Source organism: Durio zibethinus, chromosome 9 (assembly GCF_047325235.1).
Source record: "Durio zibethinus cultivar Kanyao isolate XHJ-2024 chromosome 9, ASM4732523v1, whole genome shotgun sequence".
Taxonomy (NCBI): domain Eukaryota; kingdom Viridiplantae; phylum Streptophyta; class Magnoliopsida; order Malvales; family Malvaceae; genus Durio; species Durio zibethinus.
In genome coordinates this window covers 13,149,457-13,161,714 of record NC_143170.1, presented here as the reverse complement: position 1 = coordinate 13,161,714, position 12,258 = coordinate 13,149,457, and positions in this window count along the sequence as shown.

Below are 12,258 nucleotides of genomic sequence, written 5' to 3'. Positions count from 1 at the left end.
TGAACTCCGTATGCTTAGACTGGGAATGAACTCTGTATGCCTAAGTTAACCCACGAAACAAGCGTGCGGGCGCTCAACCGGCCAGAGGGGTGGGATGTGCAAGCCGAGGATCGGCCGGGTCACCCTCTGCGTGCTGCCGATCCTGCTGCGACAACTCTTGGTCCAGTCCAATCTTAGACTGGGAATGAACTTCGTATGCCTAAGCCAACCGATGAAATGAGTGGGCGGGCGGTCACTACGCCGGCCAGAGAGACGGGATGCGCAAGCCGTGGATTTATAGGGTGGTAGGTGGGTTTAGGCTCATCTTCATATTTCTTCATGCCAATGCCATTTTTATGGTTTGTAAATTCATACAATGGTCCCTTAAGCCTTCACGTGAAGTTTGATGGCAAGACGACTCGTTTTCTATTTTTTATGATTTGCAAAACTTTTTGCGGTTCGAGATTTTTTTAAATTTTTTCGAAAGGAGTTTTGGCCCCAAACTTGGTAGACATGATCCTCGTATTTTGCTGGCATGCACAAAAAAATTCAGCTAAAAACTCGAAGTACGCAGGATTTTCTGGCCATTTGAAAAATGTGTCCCCATTTCAGACACTTTAATGGCTACTGGCATCAAACCTGTAAAATCTCAAATGCTCTTTAAAGGGGTGCGAGTTCTCATGGTTTGATGAGGGATAGGGGGCCAATATAAGGGCCAAGTACCAGCACCCATCGCACATCATGTGCGCACACCCCCCGGCCCCCCGATCGTCGAAACCTCAATGCCGTCGGTCAGGCTCTCCGGCGATGGTGCCCAGGCGAAGAAAAATCTGGAACCAGCACATGCTCGAGCCCAGCATGTGCTGCTGTAACCCTCGGCCCGGTCTGATCTTAGACTGGGATTGACCTTCGCATGCCTAAGCTAACCGACAAAATAAGCGGGCAGACGGTCGGGCGGGCACTACGCCGACCAAAGAGACGAGATGCGTAAGCCATGGATTGATAGCGTTGTAGGTGGGTTTAGGCACAACTTCATATTTTCGCATGCCGATGCCATTTTTATGGCTTGTAAAATCATACAATGGTCCATTAAGCCTTCACGTGAAGTTTAATGGCAAGATGACTCGTTTTCTATTTTTCATGATTTTTGAAACTTTTTGCGGCTCGGGATTTTTCAAAATTTTTTCGAAAGGAGTTTTGGCCCCAAACTTGGTAGAAGTGATCCTTGTATTTTTGTTGGCATGCACAAAACAATTCAGCTGATGAGGGATAGGGGGCCAATATAAGGGCCAAGTACCAGCACCCATCGCACATCATGTACGCACACCCACCCGACCCCGCTGATCGTCGGAACCCCAATGCCACCGGTCAGGTTCTCCGGTGATGCTCTGACGATGGTGCCCCGACGAAGAAAAATACGGCACCAGCACATGCCCGAACCCAGCATGTGTTGTTGCAACCCTCGATCTGATTCGATCTTAGACTGGGAATGAACTCTGTATGCTTAGACTAGGAATGAACTCTGTATGCCTAAGTCAACCCACGAAACGAGCGTACGAGCGATCAACCGACTAGAGGGGTGGGATTCGCAAGCCGGGGATCAGCCGGGTCCCCCTCTGCGTGCTGCCAATCTTGCTACCATAACCCTTGATCCGGTCTGATCTTAGACTTGGAATGAACTCCGTATGCCTAAGCCAACCGACGAAACGAGTGGACGGGCGGGCGGGCGGGCACTACGTCGGCCAGAGAAACGGGATGTGCAAGCCGTGGATCGATAGGGTGGTAGGTGGGTTTAGGCACATCTTCTTATTTCTGCATGCCAATGCCATTTTTATGACTTGTAAATTCATACAATTGTCCCTTAAGCCTTCACGTGAAGTTTGATGGAAAGACGACTCGTTTTCTATTTTTCACGATTTTGGAAACTTTTTGAGTTCAGGATTTTTTTAAATTTTTTCGGAAGGAGTTTTGGCCCCAAACTTGGTAGACATGATCCTTGTATTTTTGTTGGCATGCACAAAAACATTCAGCTAAAAACTCAAAGTGTACAAGATTTTGTGGCCATTTGAAAAAAGTGTCCCCATTTCAGACACTTTAATGGCTACTGGCAGCAAACCTATAAAATCTCAAATGCTCTTTAAGGGGTTTGAGTTCTCGAGATTTTGATGAGGGACAGGGGGCCAATATAAGGGCCAAGTACCAGCACCCATCGTACATCATGTGCGCACACCCCCCGGCCCCCCCGATAGCCGAAACCCTAATGTCGCCGGTCATGTTCTTCGACGATGGTGCCCAGGAGAAGAAAAATGCAGCACCAGCACATGCCTGAGCCCAGCATGTGCTATCGGAACCCTCGATCTGGTCCGATCTTAGACTGGTAATGTACTCCATATGCTTAGACTGGGAATGAACTCCGTATGCCTAAGTCAACCCAAGAAACAAACGTGCGGGCACTCAGCCGGCCAGATGGGCGGGATGCGCAAGCCTTGGATCGATGGGGTGGTAGGTGAGTTTAGGCACATCTTCATATTTCTACCTGCCAATGCCATTTTTATGGCTTGTAAATTCATACAGTGGTCCCTTAAGCCTTCACGTGAAGTTTCATGGCAAGACGACTCGTTTTCTATTTTTTACGATTTTCAAAACTTTTTACGGTTCAGGATTTTTTAAAATTTTTTCGAAAGGAGTTTTGGCCCCAAACATGGTAGATGTGATCCCTGTATTTTTGTTGGCATGCAAAAAAAAAATTCAGCTAAAAAATCGAAGTGTACAAGATTTTGTGACCATTTGAAAAAAGTGTCCCCATTTCAGACACTTTAATGGCTATTGGTAGCAAACCTGTAAAATCTCAAATGCTCTTTAAGGTGGTGTGAGTTCTTGAGGTTTGATGAGGGATAGAGGGCCAATATAAGGGCCAACTACCGGCACCCATCGCACATCATGTGCGCACACCCCCCCGGCCCCCCCGATCGTCGGAATCCTAATGTCGTCGGTAAGGTTCTCCGACGATGCTCCGGCGATGGTGCCCCGGTGAAGAAAAATACGGCACCAGCACATGCCTGAGGGCAGGATATGCTGCCACAACCCTTGGTCTGGTCTGATCTTAGACTGGGAATGAACTCTGTATCCTTAGACTGGGAATTAACTCCGTATGCCTAAGTCAACCCACGAAACGAGCATGCGAGCGCTCAACCGACCAAAAGGGCGGAATGCACAAGCTAGGGATCGGTCGGGTCCCCTTCTGCGTGCTGCCGATCTTGCTGCCACAACCCTCGATTTGGTCTGATCTTAGACTGGGAATGAACTCCGTATGCCTAAGCCAACCGACGAAACGAGCGGGCGCGCGGGCTGGCGGGCACTACACCGGCCAGAGAGACGGGATGCGCAAGCCGTGGATCGATAGGGTGGTAGGTTGGTTTAGGCACATCTTCATATTTTTGCATGCCAATGCCATTTTTATGGCTTGTAAATTCGTACAATGGTCCCTTAAGCCTTCAAGTGAAGTTTCATGGCAAGATGACTCGTTTTCTATTTTTCACGATTTTTGAAACTTCTTACGGTTCGGGATGTTTTAAAATTTTTTTGGAAGGAGTTTTGGCCCCAAACTTGCTAGACGAGATCCTTGTATTTTTGTTGGCATGCACAAAAAAATTCAGCTAAAAACTCAAAGTGTACAAGATTTTGGGACCATTTGAAAAAATTGTCCACATTTCAGACACTTTAATGGCTACTGGCAGCAAACTTGTAAAATCTCAAATGCTCTTTAAGGGGTTGTGAGATCTCGAGGTTTGATGAGGCATATGGAGCCAATATAAGGGCCAAGTACCAGCACCCATCGCACATCATGTGCGCACACACCCCCGGCCCCCCCGATCGTCAGAACCCCAATGCCACCAGTCAGGTTCTCCGACGATGCTTCGGCGATGGTACCCCGATAAAGAATACTGCAGCACCAGCACATGCCCCAGGCCAGCATGTGCTGCCGTAACCCTCGGTGTGGTCCGATCTTAGACTGGGAATGAACTCCGTATGCTTAAACTGGGAATGAACTCCATATGCCTAAGTCAACCCACGAAACGAGCCTGCGGGCGCTCAATCGGCCAGATGGGCGAGATGCGTAAATCGGGGATCGATCGAGTCCCATTCTGTGTGCTATCGATCCTACTACCGCAACCCTCGGTCTGATCTAATCTTAGACTAGGAATGAACTCCGTATGCCTATGCCAATCGATGGAACAAGCGAGCGGGCGAGCGGGCGGGCGGGCACTACGTCAGCCAGAGAGACGAGATGCGCAAGCCGTGGATCGATAGGGTGGTAGGTGGGTTTAGGCACATCTTCATATTTCTACGTGCCAATGCCATTTTTATGGCTTGTAAATTCATACAATGGTCCCTTAAGCCTTCACATGAAGTTTCATGGCAAGACGACTCGTTTTGTATTTTTCACGATTTTTGAACCTTTTAATGGCTACTGGAGGCAAACCTGTAAAATTTCAAATACTTTTTAAGGGGGTGTGAGTTCTCGAGGTTTGATGATGGATAGGGGGCTAATATAAGGGCCAAGTACCAGCACCCATCGCACATCATGTGCGCACACCCCCCGGCCCCCCCGACTACCAGAACCCCAATGCCGCCAGTTAGGTTCTTTGTTGATGCTCCGACGATGGTGCCCTGACAAAGAGAAATGCGGCACCAGCACATGCCCGAGCCCAGAATGTGCTGCCGCAACCCTCGGTCTGATCTGATCTTAGACTGGGAATAAACTCCGTACTCTTAGACTGGGAATGAACTCTGTATGCCTAAGTCAACCCACAAAACGAGCGTGCGGGTGCTCAGCCGGCTAGAGGGGTGGGATGCGCAAGTCGAGGATCGATTGGGTCCCCCTCTATGTGCTATCGATCCTACTACCATAACCATCAGTCTGATTTGATCTTAGACTGGGAATGAACTCCGTATGCCTAAGCCAACCGACGAGACGAGTGGGCGGGCAAGCACTACGTCGGCCAGAGAGACGGGATGCGCAAAATGTGGATCGATAGGGTGGTAGGTGGGTTTAGGCGCATGTTCATATTTCTACGTGCCAATGCCATTTTTATGGCTTGTAAATTCATACAATGGTCCTTTAAGCCTTCACGTGAAGATTCCTGGCAAGACGACTCGTTTTCTATTTTTCACGATTTTGAAACTTTTTACAGTTTGGGATTTTTTAAAATTTTTTTGGAAGGAGTTTTGGCCCCAAACTTGGTAGATGTAATCGTTGTATTTCTGTTGGCATGCACAAAACAATTCAGCTAAACACTCGAAGTGTACAAGATTTTGTGACCATTTGAAAAAAGTGTCCCCATTTAAGACACTTTAATGGCTACTGGCAGGAAACCTGTAAAATTTCAAATGCTCTTTAAGGGGGTATGAGTTCTCGAGGTTTGATGAGGGATATGGGGCCAATATAAGGGCCCAGTACCAGCACCATTGCACATCATGTGCGCACACCCCCCCAACCCCCCCGATCGTCGGAACCCTAATGTCGTCAGTCAGGTTCTCCGGCAATTCTCTAGCAATGGTGCCCCGATGAACAAAAAAGCGGCAACAACACATGCCTAAGCCCAGCATGTGCTACCGTAACCCTCGGTCCAGTCCGATCTTAGATTGGGAATGAACTCCGTATGCTTAGACTGGGAATGAACTCCGTATGCCTAAGTCAACCCACAAAACGAGCGTGCGGACGCTCAGCCGACCAGAGGGGTGGGATGCGCAAGCCAGGGATCGAAAGGGTCCACCTCTGCATGCTATCGATCCTGCTGCCACAACCCTCGGTCCGATCTAATCTTCGACTGGGAATGAACTCCGTATGCCTAAGCCAACCGATGAAACGAGCAAGCGGGCGGGCAGGTGGGCACTACACCGTCCAGAGAGACGGGATGCGTAAGCCGTGGATTGATAGGGTGGTAGGTTGGTTTAGGCACATCTTCATATTTCTGCATGCAAATGCCATTTTCATGGCTTGTAAATTCATACAATGGTCCTGTAAGCCTTCAAGTGAAGTTTCATGGCGAGACGAGTCGTTTTCTATTTTTCATGAATTTTGAAACTTTTTATGGTTCAGGATTTTTTAAAATTTTTTCGGAAGGTCTTTTGACCCCAAACTTGGTAGACGTGATCCTTATGTTTTTGTTGGCATGCACAAAAAAATTCAGCTAAAAACTCGAAGTGTACAAGATTTTGTGACCATTTGAAAAAAGTGTCCCCATTTCAGACACTTTAATGGCTACTGGCAACAAACCTGCAAAATCTCAAATGCTCTTTATGGGGGTGTGAGTTCTCATGGTTTGGTGAGGGATAGGGGGCCAATATAAGGGCCAAGTACCAGCACCCATCGCACATCATATGCGCACACCCCCCGGCCCCCCCGATCGTCGGAACCCCAATGCTGCCGGTCAGGTTCTCCGATGATACTCTGGCGATGGTGCCTCGGTGAAGAAAAATGCGGCACCAGCACATGCTCGAGCCCAGCATGTACTACCGCAACCCTCGGTCTGGTCAAATATTAGACTGGGAATGAACTCCGTATGCTTAGACTGGAAATGAACTCCATATGCCAAAGTCAACCCACGAAACGAGCGTGCGGGCGCTCAGCCGGCCATAGGGGCAGGATGCGCATGTCGGAGATCGGTTGGGTCCCCCTCTGTGTGCTGCTGCAACCCTCAGTCCGGTCTGATCTTAGACTGGGAATGAACTCCGTATGCCTAAGCCAACCGACGAAACGTGCGGGTGGGCAAGCGGGCACTACGTCGGCCAGAAAGACGGGATGTGCAAGCCGTGGATCAATAGGGTGGTAGGTGGGTTTAGGCACATCTTCATATTTCTACGTGCCAATGCCATTTTCATTTCTTGCAAATTCATACAATCGTCCTTTAAGGCTTCACGTGAAGTTTCATGGCAAGACGACTCGTTTTCTATTTTTAATGATTTTCGAAACTTTTTGGGGTTCGAGAGTTTTTAAAATTTTTTTGAAAGGAGTTTTTTCCCCAAACCTGGTAGAGGTGATCCTTGTATTTTTTTTCGCATGCACAAAAAAATTCAGCTAAAAACTCGAAGTGTACAAGATTTTCTGACCATTTGAAAAAAGTGTCCCCATTTTAGACACTTTAATGGCTACTGGCAGCAAACCTGTAAAATCTCAAATGCTCTTTAAGGGGGTGTGAGTTCTTGAGGTTTGATGAGGGATAGGGGGCCAATATAAAGGCCAAGTACCAGCACCCATCGCACATCACATGCGCACACCCCCCGGCCTCCCGGTCGCAGGAACCCCAATGCCGCCGGTCAGGTTCTCCGACGATGCTCTGACGAAGGTTCCCCGACGAAGAAAAATGTAGCACCAGCATTGCCCGAGCCCAGCATGTGCTGTCGCAACCCTCGATCAGGTCTGATCTTAGACTGGGAATGAACTCTGTATGCTTAGACTGGGAATGAACTCCGTATGCCAAAGCGAACCCATGAAACGAGCGTGCGGATGCTCAGCCGGCCAGAGGAGCGAGATGCGCAAGCCGAGGATTGAAAGGATCCACCTCTGCATGCTGCCAATCCTACTGTCACAACCCTCAGTCTGGTCCAATCTTAGACTGGGAATGAACTCCGTATGCCTAAGCCAATCGACAAAACGAGCGGGCGAGAGGATGGGCGGGCAGTATCCCGGCCAGAGAGATGAGATGCAAAAGCCGTGGATCGATAGGGTGGTAGGTGGGTTTAGGCACATCTTCATATTTTTGTGTGCCAATGCCATTTTTATGGCTTGTAAATTCATACAATGGTCCCTTAAGCCTTCACGTGAAGTTTCATGGCAAGACGACTCGTTTTCTATTTTTCACGATTTTTGAAACATTTTACGGTTCGGTATCTTTTAAAATTTTTTTCGAAGGAGTTTTGGCCCCGAAATTGGTAAACGTGATCCTTGCATTTTTGTTGATATGCGCAAAAAAATTCAGCTAAAAACTCGAAGTGTACAAGATTTTGTGACCATTTGAAAAAAGTGCCCCCATTTCAGACACTTTAATGGCTACTGGTAGCAAACCTGTAAAATCTCAAATGCTCTTTAAGGGGGTGTGAGTTCTCGAGGTTTGATGAGGGATAGGGGGCCAATATAAGGGCCAAGTACCAGCACCCATCGTACATCATGTGCGCACAGCCCCCCGGCCCACCCGATCGTCGGATCCCCAATACCGTAGGTCAGGTTCTCCGACGATGCTCCGGCGATGGTGCCCCAGTGAAGAAAAATACGGCACCAGCACATGCCCAAGCCCAGCATGTGCTGCCACAACCCTCGATCTGGTCTGATCTTAGACTGGGAATGAACTCCGTATGCTTAGTCTGCGAATGAACTTCGTATGCCTAAGTCAACCCATGAAACGAGCTTGCGGGCGCTCAGCCGACCAGAGGGGCAGGATGCGCAAGCCGGGGATCGATCAGGTCTCTGTCTGTGTGCTGCCGATCCTGCTACCATAACCCTCAGTCCGGTCTGATCTTAGATTGGGAATGAACTTCGTATGCCTAAGGCAACCGACGAAACGAGCGGGAGGGCGGACGGGCGGGCACTATGCCGGCTAGAGAGACGGGAAGTGCAAGCCATGGATCGATAGGGTGGCTGGTGGGTTTTGGTACATCTTCATATTTCTGTGTGCCAATGCCATTTTTATGGCTTGTAAATTCATACAATGGTCCCTTAAGCCTTCACGTGAAGTTTCATGGCAAGACGACTCGTTTTTTATTTTTCAAGATTTTTTAAACTTTTTACGGTTCGGGATCTTTTAAAATTTTTTTGGAAGGAGTTTTGGCCCCAAACTTGGCAGATGTGATCCTTGTATTTTTATTGGCATGCCCAAAAAAATTCAGCTAAAAACTCAAAGTGTACAAGATTTTGTGACCATTTCCAAAAAGTGTCCCCATTTAACACACTTTAATGGCTACTGGTAGCAAACCTGTAAAATCTCAAATGCTTTTTAAGGGGGTGTGAGTTCTCGAGGTTTGATGTGGGATAGGGGGCCAATATAAGGGCCAAGTACCAGTACCCATGGCACATCATGTGCGCACACCCCCAGGCCCTCCCGATCGTCGAAACCCCAATGCCGCCGATCATGTTCTCCGATGATTTTCTAGCGATGGTGCCCAGGTGAAAAAAATACGGCACCAGCACATGCCCGAGCCCAGCATGTGCTGGCGCAACCCTCAGTCTGATCCGATCTTAGACTAGGAATGAACTCTGTATGCCTAAGTTAACCCACGAAACGAGCGTGCGGGCGCTCAGCCGGCCAGAGGGGTGGGATGCGCAAGTCGGGGATCGGCCGGGTCCCCCTCTGTGTGATGCCGATCCTGCTGCCATAACCCTCGGTGCGGTCTGATCTTAGACTGGGAATGAACTCCGTATGCATAAGCCAACCGACAAAATGAGCGGGCGAACGGGCATGTGAGCACTTAGTCAGCCAGAGAGGCGAGATGCACAAGACGTGGATTGATGGGGTGGTAGGTGGGTTTAGGCACATCTTCATATTTCTGTGTGCCGATGCCATTTTTTTATCTTGTAAATTCATACAATGGTCCCTTAAGCCTTCACGTGAAGTTTCATGGCAAGACACTCGTTTTTTATTTTTCACGATTTTTGAAACTTTGTGTGGTTCGGGATTTTTTAAAATTTTTTCGGAAGGCGTTTTGGCCCCAAACTTGGTAGACGTGATCCTTGTACTTTTTTTGGCATGGACAAAAAAATTCAGCTAAAAAGTCGAAGTGTACAAGATTTTGTGACCATTTGAAAAAAGTATCCCCATTTTAGACACTAGAATGGCTACTGGCAGCAAACCTGTAAAATCTTAAATGCTCTTTAAGGGGGTGTAAGTTCTGGAGGTTTGATGAGGGATACGGGGCCTATATAAAGGCCAAGTACCAGCACCCATCGTACATCATGTGCGCACACCCCCCGACCCCCCTGATCGCTGGAACCCCAATGCCGTCGGTCAGGTTCTCCGATGATACACCGACGATGGTGCCCCAACGAAGAAAAATGCGGCACCAGCACATGCCTGAGCCCAGCATGTACTGCCGCAACCCTCAGACCAGTCCGATCTTAGAATAGGAATGAACTCCGTATCCTTAGATTGGGAATGAACTTCATATGCCTAAGTCATCCCACGAAATGAGCGTACGGGCGCTCAGTCGGGCAAAGGGGCGGGATTCCCAAGCCGGGGATCAGCCCGGTCCCCCTCTGCGTGCTGCTGATCCTACTACCGTAACCCTTGGTCCAGTCTGATCTTAGACTAGGAATGAACTCCGTATGCCTAAGCCAACTGACGAAACGAACGGACAGGCGGCCGGGCGGCCGGGCACTACGTCGGCCAGAGAGGTGGGATGCGCAAGCCGTGGATCGATAGGGTGGTGGTAGGTTTAGGCACATCTTCATATTTCTGCATTCCAATGCCATTTTTATGGCTTGTAAATTCATACAATGGTCCCTTAAGCCCTCACGTGAAGTTTCACGATTTTTGAAACTTTTTACGGTTCGAGATTTTTTAAAATTTTTTCGGAAGGAGTTTTAGCTCCGAAATTGGCAGACGTGATCCTTGTGTTTTTGTTGGCATGTATAAAAAAATTCAGCTAAAAATGTGAAGTGTACAAGATTTTGTGATCATTTGAGAAAAGTGTCCCCATTTAAGACACTTTAATGGCTACTGGCAGCAAACCTGTAAAATCTCAAATGCTCTTTAAGGGGGTGTGAGTTCTCGAGGTTTGATGAAGATAAGGGGCCAATATAAGGGCCAAGTACCAGCACCCATCAAACATCATGTGCGCACACCCCCCCGACCCCCCGATCGTCGGAACCCCAATGCTGCCGATCAGGTTCTCTGACGATGCTTCGGCGATGGTGCCCTGACGAAGAAAAATGCGGCACCAGCACATGCCCGAGCCCAACATGTGCTGCCGCAGCCCTCGGTCTGGTTTGATCTTAGATTGGAAATGAACTCCGTATGCTTAGATTGGGAGTGAACTCCGTATGCCTAAGTCAACCCACGAAACGAGCGTGCGGGTGCTCAGCCGGCCAAAGGGGTGGGATGCGCAAGTCAGGGATCGACCGGCTCCCCCTTTGCGTGCTGTTGATCCTGCTGCCACAACCCTTGGTCTGGTCTGATCTTAGACTGGGAATGAACTCCGTATGCCTAAGCCAACCGACGAAATGAGCGGGCGGGCGTGCACTACGCTGGCCAGAGAGACGGGATGCGCAAGCCGTGGATCGATAGGGTGGTAGGTGGGCTTAGGCACATCTTCATATTTCTACGCGCCAATGCCATTTTTATGGCTTGTAAATTCATACAATGTGGCACCAGCACATGCCCGAGCCCAGCATGTGCTACCGTTGCCCTCGATCCGGTCCGATCTTAGACTGGGAATGAACTCCGTATGCCTAAGTCAACCCACGAAACGAGCGTGCGGGCGCTCAACCAGCCAGAGGGGCGGGATGCGCAAGCCGGGGATCGGCCTGGCCCCCCTCTACTTGCTGCCGATCCTACTACCGTAACCCTCAGTTTGGTCCAATCTTAGACTGGGAATGAACTCCGTATGCCTAAGCCAACCTATGAAACGAGCGTGCGGGCGGGCGAGCACTACGTCGGCCAGAGAGACGGGATGCGCAAGCCGTGGATCGATAGGGTGGTAGGTGGGTTTAGGCACATCTTTATATTTCTATGTGCCAATGCCATTTTTATGGCTTGTAAATTCATACAATGGTCCCTTAAGCCTTCACGTGAAGTTTCATGGCAAGACGACTCGTTTTCTATTTTTCATGATTTTCAAAACTTTTTGCGGCTCGGGATTTTATAAAATTTTTTCGAAAGGAGATTTGGCCCTAAAATTTGTAGACGTGATCCTTGTATTTTTGTTGGCTTGCACAAAAAAATTCAGCTAAAAACTCGAAGTGTACAAGATTTTGTGACCACATGAAAAAAGTGTCCCCAATTCAGACACTTTAGTGGCTACTGGCAGCGAACCTGTAAAATTTCAAATGCTCTTTAAGGTGGTCTGAGCTCTCCAGGTTTGATGAGGGATAGGGGGCCAATATAAGGGCCAAGTACCAGCACCCATCGCACATCACGTGCGCACACCCCCCCGGCCCCCTCGATCGTCGAAACCCCAATGCTGCCGCCAGGTTCTCCAGGAGATGGTGCCTCGGTGAAGAAAAATACGGCACCAGCACATGCCGGAGCCCAGCATGTGCTGTCGCTACCCGCGATCCGATCCGAT